Genomic DNA, 18,829 nt, shown 5'->3' on the forward strand with positions numbered 1-18,829 from the left:
TGAATAATGAAGCTACTTCAGACCAACCCATTTTAGATTTGCGCCGGGCGCAAGAGCCATTTATCCCGCCGGGAAAATAGCAACAGCGCCGAGACCCGCCCACAAACTTACTTGCGCTTCGCGCTTTGACACTTGCGTTTCAGATCGTTAAAATAGGGCCCAGAATGTTCGTTAACTTTGGATGGCATAATGACATGTTGTCCAGTGTCAATTATCCCTTTATGTTGTACCTGTTTTGTCATTCCTGTTCACCAAATGTTTTTAAATAAATAACTGTTAACAATTTTCTTATTGTCTGCAGTTGATTGCAGGGTTTAAGAATATGGGTGATTCTTTTAATGATGGCTAATATTAAGTCACAGTGATACAGTATTTAAATTGTACAGTGAGAAACTGAATTTACAGTGATTAACTGTTATCTACTGCTTATAGTACTGTATTGCATACAATACATAAAAACAGTGCTTAACTGTTTTTTGTATGTAAATACAACTAAAATCACAGTGTTTCATTGTTTTTTTTATTTTACAGTGAATACACAAAATACTGTAAATGGAAGTACAGTACCCTTACTGTAAAACGTATTCACAGTAACTTACTGGCAACAATTAGCCAGTAAGTTACTGTAAATACAACTAAAATCACAGTATTTAATTGTTTTTGATTTCACAGTGTATACATAAAATACTGTAAATGGAAGTACAGTACCCTTACTGTAAAACATATTCACAGTAACTTACTGGCAACAATTAGCCAGTAAGTTACTGTAAATACAACTAAAATCACAGTATTTAATTGTTTTTGATTTCACAGTGTATACATAAAATACTGTAAATAGAATTACAGTACCCTTACTGTAAAACATATTCACAGTAACTTACTGGCTAATTGTTGCCAGTAAGTTACTGTAAATTTTACGGTAAATTTTTTACAGTGTAGATCAATTACAACTCTCTAATTACTGCTAACGATTACATTTTGAATGCTATATATTCTATCAAATCAACTGAATATTTTCAACTTTACATTTCAACACCTGTGGCTGTAAATTGTAAAGTAAATGCACAAATCAGTATGCAGAATTGCTAAATATTTTGCTAATATACGTCTATGTAATATTGGAATATAATTATAAAGTTTCAAAGTGAATTTCTAAGTGAATGGAGTGTGTATGGGTAATTTATGTGTTGGATCAAATTGTATCAAATATAAATATTTGGATGCCTTACAAGCACTGTTATAAATGGTAAGGACATTGTAACCAGTGCTTTTATGAAATGAAATGCCAAGAAGTAAGCCATTTAATAAGAAACTGACCACATTCACCTCTGAAAGTGAAAAAAGGCAACCACTGACTCATATGAATTAAAGTCAGAATCATGAACGCACTTCTTCAGGGTTCTAGGCTTGTTCTAGTGCCTTCCATCAGTCTTCCGACAGCCAGTTCAACCCCCAGAAGTTTCCTGCCACTGAAATATGTCAATGCAGGTATGAAGAATTCAGGGTAAGATTTTTGAGAGGTGTCTGCAGAGATAGCACATTCTCTTAGAAGGCCAGCAGATAGAAGATCAATATTCCCACACAACTTTCTTGTGATTAATTTTTAATGGCCAGAGGAACTTCTCCCTTATAAAATGTAAATGGCTTTAATGTTAAATGCAAAGGGAATGACACCTTGATCAGTCACCCTTTCCACTTGCTTTTCAGGAGACGGTGACCTGCAGAGTTGCTTGATGACATCTCTCTCTCTCCCTCCTCCCTCCAGAGACCCTCAAAGTGCTTTGCCCAACCTTCACCACTTCCCTGCAGCCACCCAAAAGAGGCTATTCCCTCTCTCTAACCACATCACACGCAGCTGTACAGAGATGCTACAAGTAATAGTGAGTTTGGCTGAAGTGGGTGGATATGTCTGAAGAAAAGAGATTGATCCTCTCCAGCTCCAGATTTATTCTGTGGAGGCTGCTGCTTGGAATCCAAAGTTTCAAACTACAGCAGCTGTTCAATGAAACAGCAACAGATAATGTTCCTTTTCTAAATTCCCATATGACTTAATCTATTCATTTCAAGTACATTTATTTTTTGGATTTTTTTTCTTTCTTTTATGTTTAACAAAATCTGCAAGATAAAGTTTTTTTTTTTTTAAAAACAACAACAATCCATTCTTAGGCAATTTCCCTATAAGATTCTCAGCCTAAACTGTTAGGACAAAACAAGATTTTTGCTATTGATATTGCTGTCAGCTGAATATGTACGAATCATGAGGTATAACAAAAGATTTGCGAGTATAACCATATTTCCGTGCTTGTACGTCTGCTTTCGAAGTAGCACACAAAGATCCCAAATGATATATCCCTGTCAACAAAAATAACAGCTTGTGTGAGGTTGGCATTTAAGCCTTTTTACAGTACCCAAAACAGTTGTTAAATCTGACCTATAGTGAGTTACCAACAGTAAGGTGCAGAATCCAAAATGTATTGGTTTTACGTCCATTCCTTCAGAAAGGGGCCACATGGGAATATTCCCACTCTTACAGCCCAAGAAAATAAATAAAGACCTAATGATTTCACAGTAAAATCAGAGGAAAAGGCAGTAACTTTTGAAGTAACTTATAAGTCCAGTTAAAGAGATTTGCTCAACATCAAGGTTTAATTCCAACTGAGGGCTCAATAGTAAAGATGGTCAGTGTGAAAGATATAGCCAGTTAATGGAACTCTCACTTTTATAAAACCTTGTGTTTGTTAATCACTTGTAATTTATTAATCGATTGTAAACATAAACATTTAGTGATTTCAATTTAAGAAAAACATTTTTAATATTTATTAGTAAATGGAATACTTTTCCAGGAGAAAAAAAGGAAACTGTAAAGAATTACATTAAAATATATATGGTTTTTGTGCATTTTAAATTTTAGTTCAGTTCAGTTCATTATAGTACTTTGATCGATCAGCAGAACATTACTTTTTGTTGAGAGTTGCATATATAAATGAAATGCTTAAAAAGCTGACAGGTTTATACCAGTTACAAAACTGTAACTCTAAAGTTTAAACAATGGCATACTGCAAGCATCAGCAATTCGAGAGTTGAGCATTTCTGGGATTTGAAAACCACCTAAAGAAAATTGCTACTATTCTACATTGTGATACTGAAATAAAACACAAATATGCAGTGAATTTTAGAAATTTGTAAAAAGAAAAATACTGAAGAAACTAGTGCAACCTTTCATATGTTTTACTGAAGTAAATACTTCTCAGGTTAGTTTTGCTTTTGTAAGGGTGTGTGCAAAGCTACCTTAATATCTTGTCTACAAAAGTAGCTAAAACAGCTGGAACACATATAACAGTTCATGCTGTCCCAAATGGGAGAGCTCATCACAAAATAACCCACCAATAAACAGCCTAATACAGGTTTCTCAGCAAAATGTAAACGGTGGAATAATCATAAAAAAATCTAATACTTCATAAAACATGTTACATGACAAGCTGGCCAACAAATACTGCAATAAATAAACCGCAAAACATTTTAAATACTTGCCCACTGCCATTAATAACTTAAATTGCACATTTTTGAAACTGAACTAAATCCCATGTGACGATCAGTCCCAGTCTCCTCTATGAAGTATCGTACCACCAGCCAGTACAAAGCACAAACATTTACACCAAATTCCAGCATTCATCACCCCTCACAGGTGACTCGCCAAACCGTTCGGTACCCGTTCCCCCAGCATCCGGGGAACATGATGTATCTGCTGTCTCCATTCAGTTAATGAAAAAGAGCGGCCTGTCCCTTAGAACGCATGCTGGTGGGCATAATTGGATTGCAACTCGCCTGCAGTTTAGCCTCCTGCTTAAAGCCCCACTTCATGACAGAATGCAGAAATAAGTGTGCACTTTACGCTCTCTATTAGTTCCATTTATTCTGGTAGTTTTTTTTGTCTTATTGGGAAAGAGACACTTCAAAGGCACGGGCCTATGGAGGAGTCGTGCTACATAGGAAAAGCAGGTTATTCCACAGACCTGACAGAGTGTGTGTTAATTAATATAAACCTAAATAAAGGTAGAGAAGAGGATAATCTAATGGGTTTCAGAGGGATATTATGTTTATTCTAAGCACAGAGGATACAAAGCCCAAGAGACGAACTGGTACGTGTGGTTATAGACAGAGACAGATGGATCACAGAGGCGCTCAGAAATTAGAACGGGGCCGGAGACAGAGGCCTGCTGCAGTTCTGGAGCTCTAAATGTGGAGATGGCACGTGAAAGACCGCGAGCTTGCGTTCTGCCTGCGCTGCCTTTAAAGAACACGTGAGGGATTACTGTACGCTGCATCCTGTTCCGTACATTCATCAATTCACGCAGGGGAAAGCAGAGAAATGACAGACAAATATATTATGATGTCAAACATCAAAGATTCTCTGCATAATTCCACCGGAATTCTGCTTAAGTACGGGATGAATTATTGCAGCCTGAATTATATGATTCCTCAGCATGTTACCCACAAGAGGTGAACATATATTTATATATATATTTCTGTCTCTTTCCATGAATAGGCTACAAAAAAGGTCCTGAATCTGTTTAAAAGTATTGGAAGGAAAAAGGGGTTGCTTAATTCTCAGGAAAAAAGTGACTGTTTGTAATATTGAAACTTAATCATGAAATAAACACTAACATTGAAAAGAGGGTTAGCTAGTTATTCTGTATATCTAATATACATATATTACATTATGCAACATAAAAACAAGTGATCTGTAACTTGTACACAACAAAAGGTTATATACTGTTTTTTTGTGTGACTTGGATAATGAGTACTCTTTTTTTTTCAATGCCATCAGCTTCTGTGCATAGATTTTTTTCATGGTGAACGAGAGGCAGTTAAAGCGAAACCGCTGTGCTTTGTAAAGTTGGTTGTTTCATCAACACAGGCATGAGGACAAGATTGCAGTTCTTTAATGTCATAGTAAGACACCAGTTCACTCTGTGCAATAAGCTATAATCAAATTACAGATTTCAATATCTGTCCCTAAATGATTAAAAACATGTAAAAGAAGATTAACCGAGAGAAACCGCGAAAATTAACATTCCGAGAAAGATGCAAATTCCATTTGGATGCATCATTCATCATTTGGGCGAACTCAGAGATATGTGCGTGGTGTGCACTTCTTGCTACTACAATCTGATTATGCCCAATAAATTCTGAAAACACTGAGGCAATATTAATCTCGTGGAACAATACTGTTTCAAATGCAGATTCTTGTAGATATTCTCTTTCTGCTAGTGGGTATCGTGCAGTATTAATGAGACTATATGTGAGCGTCACTGTATAACTGCACACTATACAGAAATTACAAGAATACATTTGTATAAGTAGAACAACTGCTTTTAATCTAATCCGTGGCTGCAGAACTGCAACACTAAAGAAAAGTTTATCTTTTAAAGTTTAAAGTAACAGTCAGCTCAAATTCATATATCCCTGCCTTACAGTACTAATACCTATTGTAAAGACATGCTGTGCAGTTCTATAATGGCATACATTTAAAACACTGTGACTGAGATATTCATTTTTATGATGCACAAGCATGTGTGACTCATATGTACAATATATATGTATACACTCTGAATCTGAGCAAATATCCAGACACTGTACTGCCTTGAAAATATAGTGATATCATGATTAAAATGCTACTTTTCATATCTTTTTAATGTAACTAGTCATACCATTACAGTTTTGGTTTGGTTTAATGTACTAAGCTTTTCACACTACACTTCACCCTATGGTTAAACCCTGGGTAAAGAGCAGTTAAAGGTTCACACAAACATTCTGGCTTTATCCGAGCTCTCTTTTCAATATAACAAAAATGAATGAACACTGTTCAAATAAGCATCGCAAAGTATTATTAATATGACTCTTCTTGAAGTCATACAATATCTTTGCTTGAGGAAGAGACTGAAATATTTCTTGACATTTTTAATAATGAATTGCTCTCTTGAGTTGGACAACGACTTGTTTTCTACAAGTAATTTTATGAACGTTAGTTATTGTTTCACATGTGTTTCACAAAAATGGACTTAACACAATCACATGTAGCTGTGCTTTAAGTGCTACTGAGGAGTCGCTACTCATTTGTCAAGTGCTGAAATGTCACCTTATAGAATGGCTAGGAATTGTAGTAGGCAACACACTCATTTATTGAAATGAAACTCAAATATAATATAATATAATATAATATAATATAATATAATATAATATAATATAATATAATATAATATAATATAATATAATATAATATAATAGTTATAAGTATATTTGTAGAGACTTTATTTCCAGGCCCAAGATGGCTGCACGTCAAGAAGTCATTGAAAGGTTTTATGTATTTTTTTTATTTTTTTAGTTTATCCCTAGTTTATCTCAGTCTTTGAAGCATGTTTCCTACATTACTTCTTTTTTTTTCAGTCATTTAATTTTGATGTGCATTTGTATTTTTTTTCTGTCCTTTTTAATTATTTCATTTATAAATAAAAATATTTATACAATATAATATAATATTATAATAATATAATAACAATATAGTCACATGAATAAAGCGCTTGAATAAAGTTAAAGGTGCAATCTGCCGATTGTCCTGCAGGTGACAGCATAAATCTGTCTTCTTACGATGCACTAAGGGCTTTATGATTACTCCAGAGCACTCGAAGATCTACGATGATTTTCAAGTGCTACTTAAGTTACGATGCTTTTGGGAAACAGAACGTAATATTAAGATCTATTGAACGAACGTTTTTTTGAAATTCTTAGGCTTACGAAGCTTTTGGGAAATGCAGCCCTGGTTAGTTCAGTTTACAAAATTATTTCTGTAAAACCGTAACACAAGATAACATAGAATTGTAGTATGTTTTCCAAAAGTATATGGTCAAACAGTATGGTCACAGTTTCATTAGAAAATCATGCCTCTACGTCTCCAAAAACATATTTATACATACAATTGACTTCAGTCTCCAACTAAAATAAACACTAGTGGTAACACCAACAATTTTTATTACTAGTCACATAAACATGATGATTAAAAGTGGCAGATGTTTGAGTGTTGAAAAACTTGAAAAACACTTTTACCATGGTGCATGATTTGCAGGCTAATAGACTTGTTTGCATTGATGTTTTCATAACACAACTAGCTCTATATGTATTGCTTTTCTACCTTAGTAAACTTGCTCAGTAGCCCACCTGATACAGCTTTGCACTCGCAATGCTTTTGTCCTTTGTTTATGTGGCTATTTTTTATGCAATAGAGCATTAACATTTTAACACCACTGCCACGATATGTACAACGAGCAGTATAACAGTGTTACACTGTTTGATAATCTTTTATAATTTTGCTGAAATTTTCCAAAGAGTCTAAGTTGGGGAAGTCTTTATGGAGATAATGTACTCTGTATTTACGTAATAATTGAAAAAGAGGCTATATTTTCATTTAATTCATAATGGATTATAATGGAAATGAATTATAATGGAAATCAACATAAAAAGAACAAACTGAACGGAACACAAAAAAAAAATCCTTCCTTTCAACCTCCTTTGAATGTTTTTTGTTCTTCCTTTCTATCATCTTCTTCCTCTACATTAGTGCTTCCCCTAGCATTTTAATGGTGATGTTATTTCAAAAACTCAACCTATAAAAAGAAACATAATTAGACTAGGATTTCTAATTAGCTTGCCCTTCTTAGAATTGGATTCGGCTGCCTCTCCACACCCATTACGATGCGTAAGCTGAAAAAATGTCATCTCAATTTAAGAGGTAGTGTCAGCAACTTGCACTTCATAGAGGCAGAGGAGCATTTTGCAAACCTCTCCCTTTGTTCTCTGACAGGTTTATTGGCAGGACTTTGACATGTTTAATCCTATCAGGAAATGGGCATGTTGGGGATTGAGTCTGTTTTATCTGCGAGGCGAGGAATCTCCACCCCGTTAAGAGTCGGAGCCTGATCATCGCGGGGCCTCGGAGCTGTCATACTAGCAAGTTGCATCCTCATGCACAGGAAATAAATAAATAAATATTTCATGATCCATCTTGGTCAGGATCAAGGTAATCTCATATCTTTCTTTCTCTCCCTGGATGTAAGCTGAGAGAACAATGGGAAATCAAAGTGAGCTGAAGTTGATTCACCTTGTGTCTTTCAGAAAAGTGAAAACTAGGTCTATATTTGTTATCCTTGTTTAACCTTTATACTTAAAACTTTGTTTTTTTAAGACCCCATGAAACTGCTTTGTGAATGACACTTTCTTTCCTGCGTTTCCTATCAAAGCAGGCAGGTTTATCAACATTTGGAGATTTGACCTTAAAACTTAACTTGCAGTCTTTAAACTATTGGTTGTCTGCATTATAGCATTAGCGGCTGAAGTGGTCAAACTCTTGCCAGCCATGTGTCAGAAACAGCATTCTGGACAGCTGGATCACTCTCTGGTGTGGGAGCTGCTCAAACTCTGCAAGGCGGGGTGAAAGCAGCAATGCCGACCAACGGTATGAGTTAAAAATCCCACTCACCCTTCCCATAGTGTACACACAGCCGTACCATCTGGAAGAAGGTTAAGGACTATTAAAGCCAAAACAACCACACTAAAAAGCCATTTCATTCCATAAGCTGTCAGACTGCTCAATAACTCCATCTCAACCCTCAAATGGACTATCCATCCTCAACTCAAGCACAAACGCCAAATAAACACTAGACTTCTTATTTCTTTACTTCACCGCAATACATGAAGCACCAACTTTTTCTTTCACTGCATTCATTGTCAGCCATATATCACAGTGAGCATTGCTATTTTATATAATGATCTATGGGTAGTTGGCATTAAATAGTTTCAAGTGTCCTGTGGTGTGACATGCTATATTTCATCAAAAGCCATTTAGATAAATTGCATTTTGCTAATCCTTTAATAATTATATTGTATGCAGCTTTTAGAAACTACTTGACATTTTTGTACTTAAGGGTTTCAAAATCATATATTTCATGCCATGGTTTTAGATATAAATGCTGTATATATACAGCATATATATAGATCTTTGTTTGTTTTTTCACCTCTTATTCTTTTTTTTTACACCTGTCCTGTGAGGTCTAAGAAAAGATGCAACAGATGCTGTGTAAAATGAACACAGCCATGTTTAAAAGAAATAAAGATTTGCTTCATAAACTGAAATTGAACTTTGATACAAAATATAAAAAAAAAAAAATAGTTGTGGGTTGCCTGAACAACTAATCAGTTTTAAGTAAGTCTTGCTACACTAAAAAACGTATTTATGTAGAAAACATTTATTAGTGCTGTCAAACAATTAATTATTGCATCCAAAATGTAAGCTTTTTGTTTACATAATATATGAATACATATATACATACACATACATGTACAAACTTCTGCAAAATGATCTGAAAATTTTTCATTATTTTACCTTAATAAGAGGGATCATTCAAAATGCATATTGTTTATTTAGTACTGACCAGAATAAAATACTTAACACAAAAGATGTTTACATATACAGTGGGGCTCGAAAGTTTGTGCACCTTTTGCAGAATCTGTGAAAATGTGAGTAATTTTCAGAGATCATACTAAATGCATGTTATATTTTATTTAGTACTGTCCTGAGTAAGATATTGTACATAAAAGATATTAACATTTAGTCCACAAGACAAAAAAATGCTGAAATTATTAAAATAAACCCCTCAAAAGTCTGGGAACCCTTGGTTCTTAGTACTGTGTGCTGTTACCTGATGATCCTCGACTGTCTTTCTGTTTTGTGATGGTTGTGCATGAGTCCCTTGTTTGTTCTGAACAGTTAAACTGAGCAGCTTTCTTCAGAAAAATCTTTAAGGTGCTGCAGATTCTTCAGTTTTCCAGCATCTTTGCATATTTGAACCCTTTCCAGCAGTGACTTTATGGTTTTGAGATACATCTTATCAAACTGAGGACATTTGAGGGACTCAAACACAACTATTAAAAAAGATTCAAACATTCACTGATGCTCCAGAAGGAAACAAGATGCATTAAGAGCTGGGGGGTGAAAACTTTTGAACACGATGAAGATGGCCAAATTTGTCTTATTTTGTTGAAATATAATTTCTTTTCCATTTAGTTCTGCCCTTCGTAAGCAACACAAGATACTTGTATGCTTCCTGGTACACAAATTAAGTACAATTTACCTTGATCTTCAAATTCCAAAAGTTTTCACCCCCCAGCTCTTAATACATTACTTCCTCTCCTAGTTTCACGAAACGGTCTTCCATAAAATGTGTTGCTGTTCAGTTGTAAGTAATCTTAAAGATTCCTAAATGCATCTACTTTCGGAGGCCAAATAAAGTGCTTTTGCCTTCGTCTAGATACACACTGCTTCTCCCTGACATGAATTTGAAGATCAGGGTAAATTTTACTTATTTTGTCTTCTGTGAAACAAGTATATTCTGTACCTTCTGAAGGACAGTACTAACTGAAAAAAATCTAAGATATTTAGGCAAAATAGAAAAAAGTAACCATCTTCATTCCGTTCAAAGGTTTTCACCCCCCGGCTATTAATGTATAATTTTTCCTTCAGGAGCATCAGTGACATTTGAAACTTCGGTAATAGTTGCATATGAGTCCCTCAGCTGTCCTATGTGTGAAAGTATCATACAGTCACAGACAAAAATGCATTACATTTATTCGTTTCTTGATGGAAAACCATTGTGTAAACCAAATAGACGGAAACTTTATATGCAATTCAAATACATAAATCTTACATTTAGGCCTAAATACGTACAACGTTTCCCTGCAGTTTTGATCACAAGTCGTATTGTTTTATGCATGATTGCTTAGGTTTATAGGTTGTTTATATTATAAAATACTATAATACTACTATATTACAAAAATACTTCACATTTTTAAGACAGTTTTTAACTTGACACATCCTTAAAGCTCAACAATTGATTCCGAACAAGACACAGCGACCAGAGATATCCATCTGAAAGTGTACATCTATATTTTACCATCGCTGATAGGAATATAATCTTGACTACTCCTTTTACACTATTGCTGGGTTATTGATAAATATCCTTCAGGTGACTATAAATTGACTGGATAAAGTATGGGGTCAAAGGTCGCACAGCCAAAGCTCTATATGTCCATACTGGCAGATTCAGTACAATTGTATGATTGATATAAGAGCCTCCTCTGAGCAATGACTCCTGACAACCACTCAAAACTGTGTTGTCAAAGCTACTTCATTATTAAACGTCCTATCTAAAATCATCAAGTCTAATTTGCGCCTTTTACCAGAGCCGAACCTCTCTCTTTGACCTGTCCTTGCTGAAGTTACAGAATAACTGTTCTCATATCGCTTTATAAAAGCCATAGCAGGCCGTGTTCCCGCTGATTGCAATGAATAATGCCCACGGGTATTTGCTAAATCTATGCAAACCTCCTGACACAGTGTATTCATCAAGATGTCAGACGCTGAAGGACAGATGTGGGGAACAACACCCTAAGAGTCGTCTGATAGGTGCGTGTGGAAATCAGCACATACAGTCTGAACGCCTTGATCAGAAGTGTGGGGAGGCAGCCAGAACCCATTCCCATCCCACACCTTCAAACACAGAGCACCGGTCTCTTCATTTTACTAGAAGAAACATACCCTGACATCTGAGGTGACTTTCAAAGACTTGAAAGGTAAAACGGAGTCTCTGCGCATGGCTCAACTGCTAAGTGGCTCCCTCAGACAGAGAGGAACGTCTGATACACAGCAAGAAAAAACCTTGACTCTGCACTGGAGATGAACATCTTCCACATTTTGAAGACACATACTCAGCGAAGACTGCATTGTGGAATTTTTTCATGTCCGAGAGAGACAAGGAGGTAGATAAACAAAATAGAATTAAAGGGCCAAATACTTATACTTCTACTATCAAATATTATACAACAGTTAGTTCCGATCCTCAAATATGATTGGCCAAGAGGCGTTCCAAGAACAACAGTGCAACATCACTGCGACTTTTCATTGTTTTTATCATGCCGCTTGTCTGTTTTTGCAAGATTAAGGTTTCGGCTCCTTTCAGAACTCTTTTAGTAAAAGATGTTTTAAAGCTGTGGTAAGTAACTTTTGACGCTCTAGCAGTTAATGAACAGAACTGCTTGCATCTTGCGGAAGAACATCGTAGCCGGAACTACTTCTCTCTGTTTATGTCTATGAAGAATCACAAAGGTACTGGGTGACTCCGCCGCAGTACCCCCGAAGCAATCTAAAATAACCCTAGTGATTCAGAATAAGCTAAAAACACGGTTTGGAAAATAGATTCATGGTGTACTCGCTTATTATATAAATTTTTCTAAATTTTGAACACAAACAAAGTTACGGACCGCAGCTCTGATTGGTTGATTTCTTACCGGGAGAGGTCCGTAACTGCAAATGGCAATAGGAGCACTGGGAGGAGCCAGAGGAGCTTGATTTTTTCACAGATTATCTGTTTCATATTCTACTGTCAGGACAGGTTTAACAAATATGTAAAAAATATATTTTTTTACAAACGTTACCTACTGCAGCTTTAAGACATAATTTAATTTCAACTTTTTGTTTTTAGAATTTTCTAAATCCAGTATAACTGATTAGTAGACTGGACAGGACGATTAGTAAATATAAATGTGCATTATGTAAATTACAACAAACAATCATATACTGTATGAAATTTTACCATTATTACATTTTCAGTAAACTACCATTTAGAAGTTATGAGACATTAAGGCACAACGCTATAAAGTCAGTTTTTTACTTTGATGCTGTTCTGCACTTCGAAATGGGCTTCCATATATAATATCAACAGACACATTTTATTTAAGTCCCTTTAATGGAAAGGACGGTCAAAGATGAAACAGGAGACGATAGAGAGAAGTGGAGAGATGTGATCTGAAAATGACCTGAGCTGTATTCAAACTCGGGTCGCCTACAGAAAAGCGCTAGCATAACAAATAAAGGAGCGCGCGCACTACCCGCCCAGCTCCATCTTCTACTGAGGAACACTTCAGAGTTCACCTCAGAAAGTAACCACAGCCAACAAACACAAAACTTTTTGAGGAATTTTAAGGCACACAGACTGACAGTCTGTCAGAAACAGCTCTCAGGCAGTACATGTGGCAATGCTGTATATACAATAATGGCCAGCGGGTTAGACTTTGGCTTGGCTCATTTTGGAATATCTCCGGCTCCTCAGACCGAAGAAATTGAAACTAGCAGTACAGGTGGCCAACATCTATTATGTAGAGAGATGCAGATGGAGACGGTGAGCTGCCTGAGAGAGTGCATTGTAGGGGTTTAGACAGAGACTTGTCTATCCGCTGGGAGAAAATCCTGCCTGCTCTGACAATGACAGAGTGACAACATGAGATTCCATGGCAGGCTTGACAGTTCAGCTGACTGCTGTGCACTCTAACGTAATGTAAATTCTGCCAAGGAAATGACTAAATAACTGCAGCCGAGTGTGTGGAATTGAAGGAAGCTTAATGTGTGTGTGCGTTTCTCCCCGTGCCTTGTTCTTTTTTCCATAATGGCAGTGATGATGGTTATATGGGATAGATAATAGACATTATAATAACATGCTGCCGGATAATCCAGGCATGCTGGAGGGGAAAAAAAGAAACATCTGTACCAAGACGGGCAGAATTGATATGAAAATATTCTGTTTTTCTAGCGTAATTACAATGGTAGAGACACGGGCCAGCTTTGCAAAGGTCACCGGGCTGTCCTCAAGCTCATGTTGAGTGTTTGTCACGCTTAGATGCTAGTAGAATACATCAGAAGCAGCTGGTTTTGACAATCCAAGGCAGGATGCCATTACTAGGCGAACCGGTCAAATGGAACTGTGAAAAAAATACTCAATTCATAACGCCGGAATGTAGCTTACAAGTGAAGCGTTCTCCACGTCATGTGGAGAAATTTTGGATGCAGGGAACGGATGTAATTTTCGTGGTTTGGGAGCCTGAATGGAGAACGGGCATGGTCATGTAGCTATAGTATAGAGCAGCACTTCTCATCTGGATCTGAAGTAGGACCCAAGTGGTTACCTAGAACTGTTTAGAATACAAAATTGACATTAAAATCATATATGAAATGTATTATACTACTATGGATGGTACCGGCCCAACAATACATAAGTCTATGAAAGAGAATGTTCACCCCAAAATGAAAATGTATTTATTTGTTCTAAATAGCATACTTCTGTGGAACACAGATGTTTTGGAAAAAAACAAAAACAGGATAAATTAAATATTTTAGTTAAATTACATTTATGCATTTAGCAGACGCTTTTATCCAAAGCGACTTACAGTGCATTCAGGCTATCAATTTTTACATATCATATCATATCACATGTATCATGTGGGAATCAAACCCGCAACCTTGCGCTTGATATCGCAGTGCTCTACCAATTGAACTACAGGAACACTATAAATAAATGAATGATGACAATTTTATTTTATTATTTCGTAACATTTTACAATTACATAATACATCCCTACCCACCCCCCCAACCACCCCAAACTTTTTTACATTAGTAGTATTGACAAATGTCATCCAGAAAAAAAAAAACATTTTTTTTTTGACCACTGGGCTAAAACATTTACAAATAACAAATAAAACTTTTACAGAGAAATTTACTCCAAAATACAATAGTGTATAATTATGCACACATTCACTGAATTCTACAACAAAAACAAAAAGACTTTTCATTTTTACTGTCTTAACTATATCCTTACATTTAGCATGTTGTAACCCTCTGGTAGAGAACCATATAAAATAACAATAAATATACAACTAATAATAAATATAATGTATAATACATCAACATCCCAGTTTCAGTCAGAGTAGTAAATAAAATAAAATAGGTCATTGTGAGACAATTTAAAACAATCAACAGCCGTTGTAACAACAATAGGTACATTGTGAATTACACAATAACATTATTAAAACAAATTAGAAATTACAATTTCAAAAACAAAAACAAACTAGATATAAAGTCACACTGTAGGATATTTCACAACTTTTTACACTAAGGCAGAAACAGGATTTCATTTACACATTTAACCGTTTCGTTTTTTTCCCTGTCCATGACCCTGTTATACCTGACTTGCGACCCATTTTTCGGTTGCAACATACAGGGGTGAAGAACTACTGATGTAGACCTCATGAAAAACGACAGAGAATTCTGGGTTAGTCTAATCAAGCTTAATACAAAGCCACAGCGCTGGCAGGACACCAGAGTCCCAGCGAACAAGAATGCTGGCCAGTGACAGCGTCATTCACCTTTGATCTCTTCTCAAATGCCACAGTGTCCATCAGTAGCTCCAGTACTATCCACTGGACACCGTGACACGGCAGACAGCTGCCAATTACAGCGCAGCCCGAGGCTAAGAGTGCAGGCCACTAACCATGTGGCACCGACTCTACAGCATCAGAACTGCGCGGGACGCTGCTGAGGTTTGGCTGGATAACTGGGCTTAGGCATGTTTGGAGCGTGCAGAGACAGGGCTGCTACAGAAACATCACATCTGATTTGAACCATCAGCCATCGCCATTTGTCCTACACTGGGCTCGGGTTCAGAGGTGCTTCTCCTCCCTCAGAATCGGACATTGCATTTCACGCTTGTTAGCTTGACCTTTCGGATCCGCTTACGGCGAAAGAGCTAGCAGTCATGGAAATCGAGCAAGCCATCAAGAGAAATACCATAAAGCCTTTAATACTTGTGTCAAAGACTGAAGTTATGTTTCTCTGACCTTCCACTTCCCAGATGTACGTTGCTCAAAGGCATAAAAATCGGCATCCGTGTCTATGTATTCATAAAAAAAAAAAACATATTAGTTGTTACTGTATAAAAACGGTGTCAGTGTTTTACTGCACAAAAGACGAAAGGCTGTTTCAGTTCAGCTAACCCTCTACTGCACACAGACAGGTTTGTGCAGCGACTGCACGATATCAAGAGACCTCTGGGTAAACGCTATAAAAGTAGGTTCACAACAACAGTTTAACATTGAAAATATGCACACAAGACACCAATAACATTTGACTGATTCACAGAAGGCATAAAATGTTGATGAATCCCTTAGCATCAATGTCACAGAGGTAAAATGTGAACATAAAGTGTTGAGTTATCAGCAGACATTTTAATGGGAGCGATCTCGGGGTGTTAACCTTGTTGACACCAACTATATAATGGATTCTTCCAGAGAATAAAATGGAAAATGTGAAATTTGCAAGAGGTCGTACTACATGCATGCAGTGTGTGATTGGAGGTGTAACACTGGAGGTGTTGTTGGTCCCTCAGGAATGAGCTCTAACACCAAGATTATGGTACCAGGATGAAAAGCATTGAGGCCACTGGCATGTGTTTTACAACAACACCAACTAAACAAAAAGAAAAGAAAAACAAATTGGCCTAGCAACATGAACTTAACTAAATTGCATTGGTATTAAATGAGAGAGATTGTGACATGAGAGACGAGAAAGTATGTATGTTTCCATAAATAACAGTCAAATACACAACTTAGCGATCATTAAACAAAAATAATTTACCTTAATGCCATGTCTGACTGAAGTATTTTTTTTCACAGACAGAATATATACTGCACAAAATTACCATTCGAGACTTTGGGGCAAGTTTTAATGTTTTCCAAAAAAGTCTCTAATACTCACGGCTGCATTTCTTTGATCAGCAACCCAGAGTTATACTGTGAAATATTATTACAATTTACAAAACTGTTTTCTATTTTAAAATCTCATTTATTCCTGTGATATAAAGCTGAATTTCCAGCATTATTACTCCAGGCTTCAGCGTCAAATGACCCTTCAGAAATCATTCTAATATATTGATTTGGTGCTCAGGAGGCATTTCTTATTATTCTTCATTGTAGGAAACGGTTGTGCTGCTTTTCTTTTTGGAAACCGTAATACACATTTTTCAAGATTCTTCAATGAGTACAAATATCTATTCTAAAGATCAGAATTTATTTGAAACAGAATTCTTTTTAACATTGTGAATGTCTTTTCTGTCAATTTGAAACTATTTAATGCTGACCCCAAACTTTCAATACAGCAAAATATAGATTTTTTTTATTTTTTTAGTCACTAAACAGAGTCTTTTAAGGTCAAGTTCACAAAAGCACTAACAGTGACAGTGGTACTTTAGTGCTTTGTACAGAAAACAGTGCTCAAGGTGAAACCAAAGGTCTGGAAAACAGTGATTCAAAGAAAGTTCAAGGCTGACTTTATGAAGCCAGTGTTTGTTAGACATGTACAATGAAACCTTTTCAGACAGTAAGGTGTGCTCTGGATTTCCTGAAGAACATCTGGAGGTAAACTATTGATCCAAAGTTAAGCACATCTTTCTTTAGGTCTGAATACAATACATTCAATATTTTTCATTATTAGTTTATTTTAAGTCAGTATAAATGATAATCCACTTTTAATTCTATGGAAGAAAGCAACTCTCACATTTCTTAACATCTTCTTATGTCTTTTAAAGAGCCACACAGATGGGAAATCAAAAATTACCTGTATTACAGTGTATGATGTAGCTGTCCATCAGTGTAAACAATGTGCAAAGTAATTAAAGGTCCCATGACATGGATTATTTCCTTTTCTTTAAATGCTTTTTAATGTTTCCTTAGGTGTACTTATATTCTTAGTATGATTTTTACATTTAGAATTTAGAAATAAAAAGCATTTTTAGATCCTGATATTAGCCCTCTGGCTTGAATGCTCTGTTTGAAGGGGCGTGTCTGCTGTGAGACTCCGAGTAAACCACAACTGTTGTGATTGGCTGACATCTTTGCATACGTTCTTTGATCGCTCTCTGTAGTTAAATCACAATTTAAATAACAGATTTGTTTCATGCTACTAAGAGAAACAACGTGAAGTTGATCGTTTAGTCACTGGCTTGATTCACTGATGCATAAACAGTATTAAACGATTTAGAAATAAAGTCTGTGTGAACTTGAATGATTAGCTACACATCAGAAATCACTGATCACAGATCAGGCATTAATGAACACTGTCACTCACTGTTTGTGCCGGTGCTGTTGAATCCATATCATAAAAGTCTGTTTGAAATGCCTGTGCTGACATTGCAACTGAATTATATGTAAATATTTGGGCGGGCAAAGCAGAGAAAGGGGAGGTAACAATTCTCGTTGCAATGTCACAACGAGGAGATTCAAGATCAGCCCAGCTTCCATTTTCTCAAAGGCAGAGAAAGATAGAAAAATCTCAATGTACACCGATTCAAATTTCTAGAAACTTGGGGACCATATACAGGCTAGGGGAACTTATATTAATCTTTAAAAACCTCAGAAAGTGAAATTTTCATGTCTTAGGACCTTTAAACTAAAAAGTACACGATTTATAAAGTTATTGGCTTCTAAAGTAAGGAGTCGACTCTGAATCGCTGAAACGAGTTGTTATAGATTTCAAATCTTTCGCCCATCTCTATGTACGTCACTAGGAGCACTTTGCATAATAATCTCCGCCTACTGTGTTGAGAGAAACGAAGCTCTGACCTGCCCCACCCCCACACACAGATGCTCTGGTTGGTGTGAGAGCATCATGTCGAGGAGACAGTGTGTTTTTAATTGTAAAGGCAAGTTTGTTTTATTTTCACTGCCAAAGAATGAAGATCAGAAGAACCAATGGCTAAAATTCATTTTCACCACAATACCAGAGCAGTACAACAAATCCCTTTTGTTGTGTTCACAACATTTCACTGATGACTGATATGGAAAAACATTGGGACTTTGATTCTGCAACTTACAGACAAATAATTTCATCATCAGTAA

The 18,829-nt window shown here is 36.2% G+C and overlaps 1 protein-coding gene across 2 annotated transcripts in view; it reads right to left on the reverse strand.

Moving 5' to 3' along the window:
- LOC113046992 (RNA binding protein fox-1 homolog 1) overlaps positions 1 to 18,829 on the reverse strand; it is a 271,768-nt gene that overhangs the window by 199,015 nt on the left and 53,924 nt on the right. The gene's annotated exons all lie outside the window — the stretch shown is intronic.

Source organism: Carassius auratus, chromosome 28 (genome assembly GCF_003368295.1).
Source record: "Carassius auratus strain Wakin chromosome 28, ASM336829v1, whole genome shotgun sequence".
Taxonomy (NCBI): domain Eukaryota; kingdom Metazoa; phylum Chordata; class Actinopteri; order Cypriniformes; family Cyprinidae; genus Carassius; species Carassius auratus.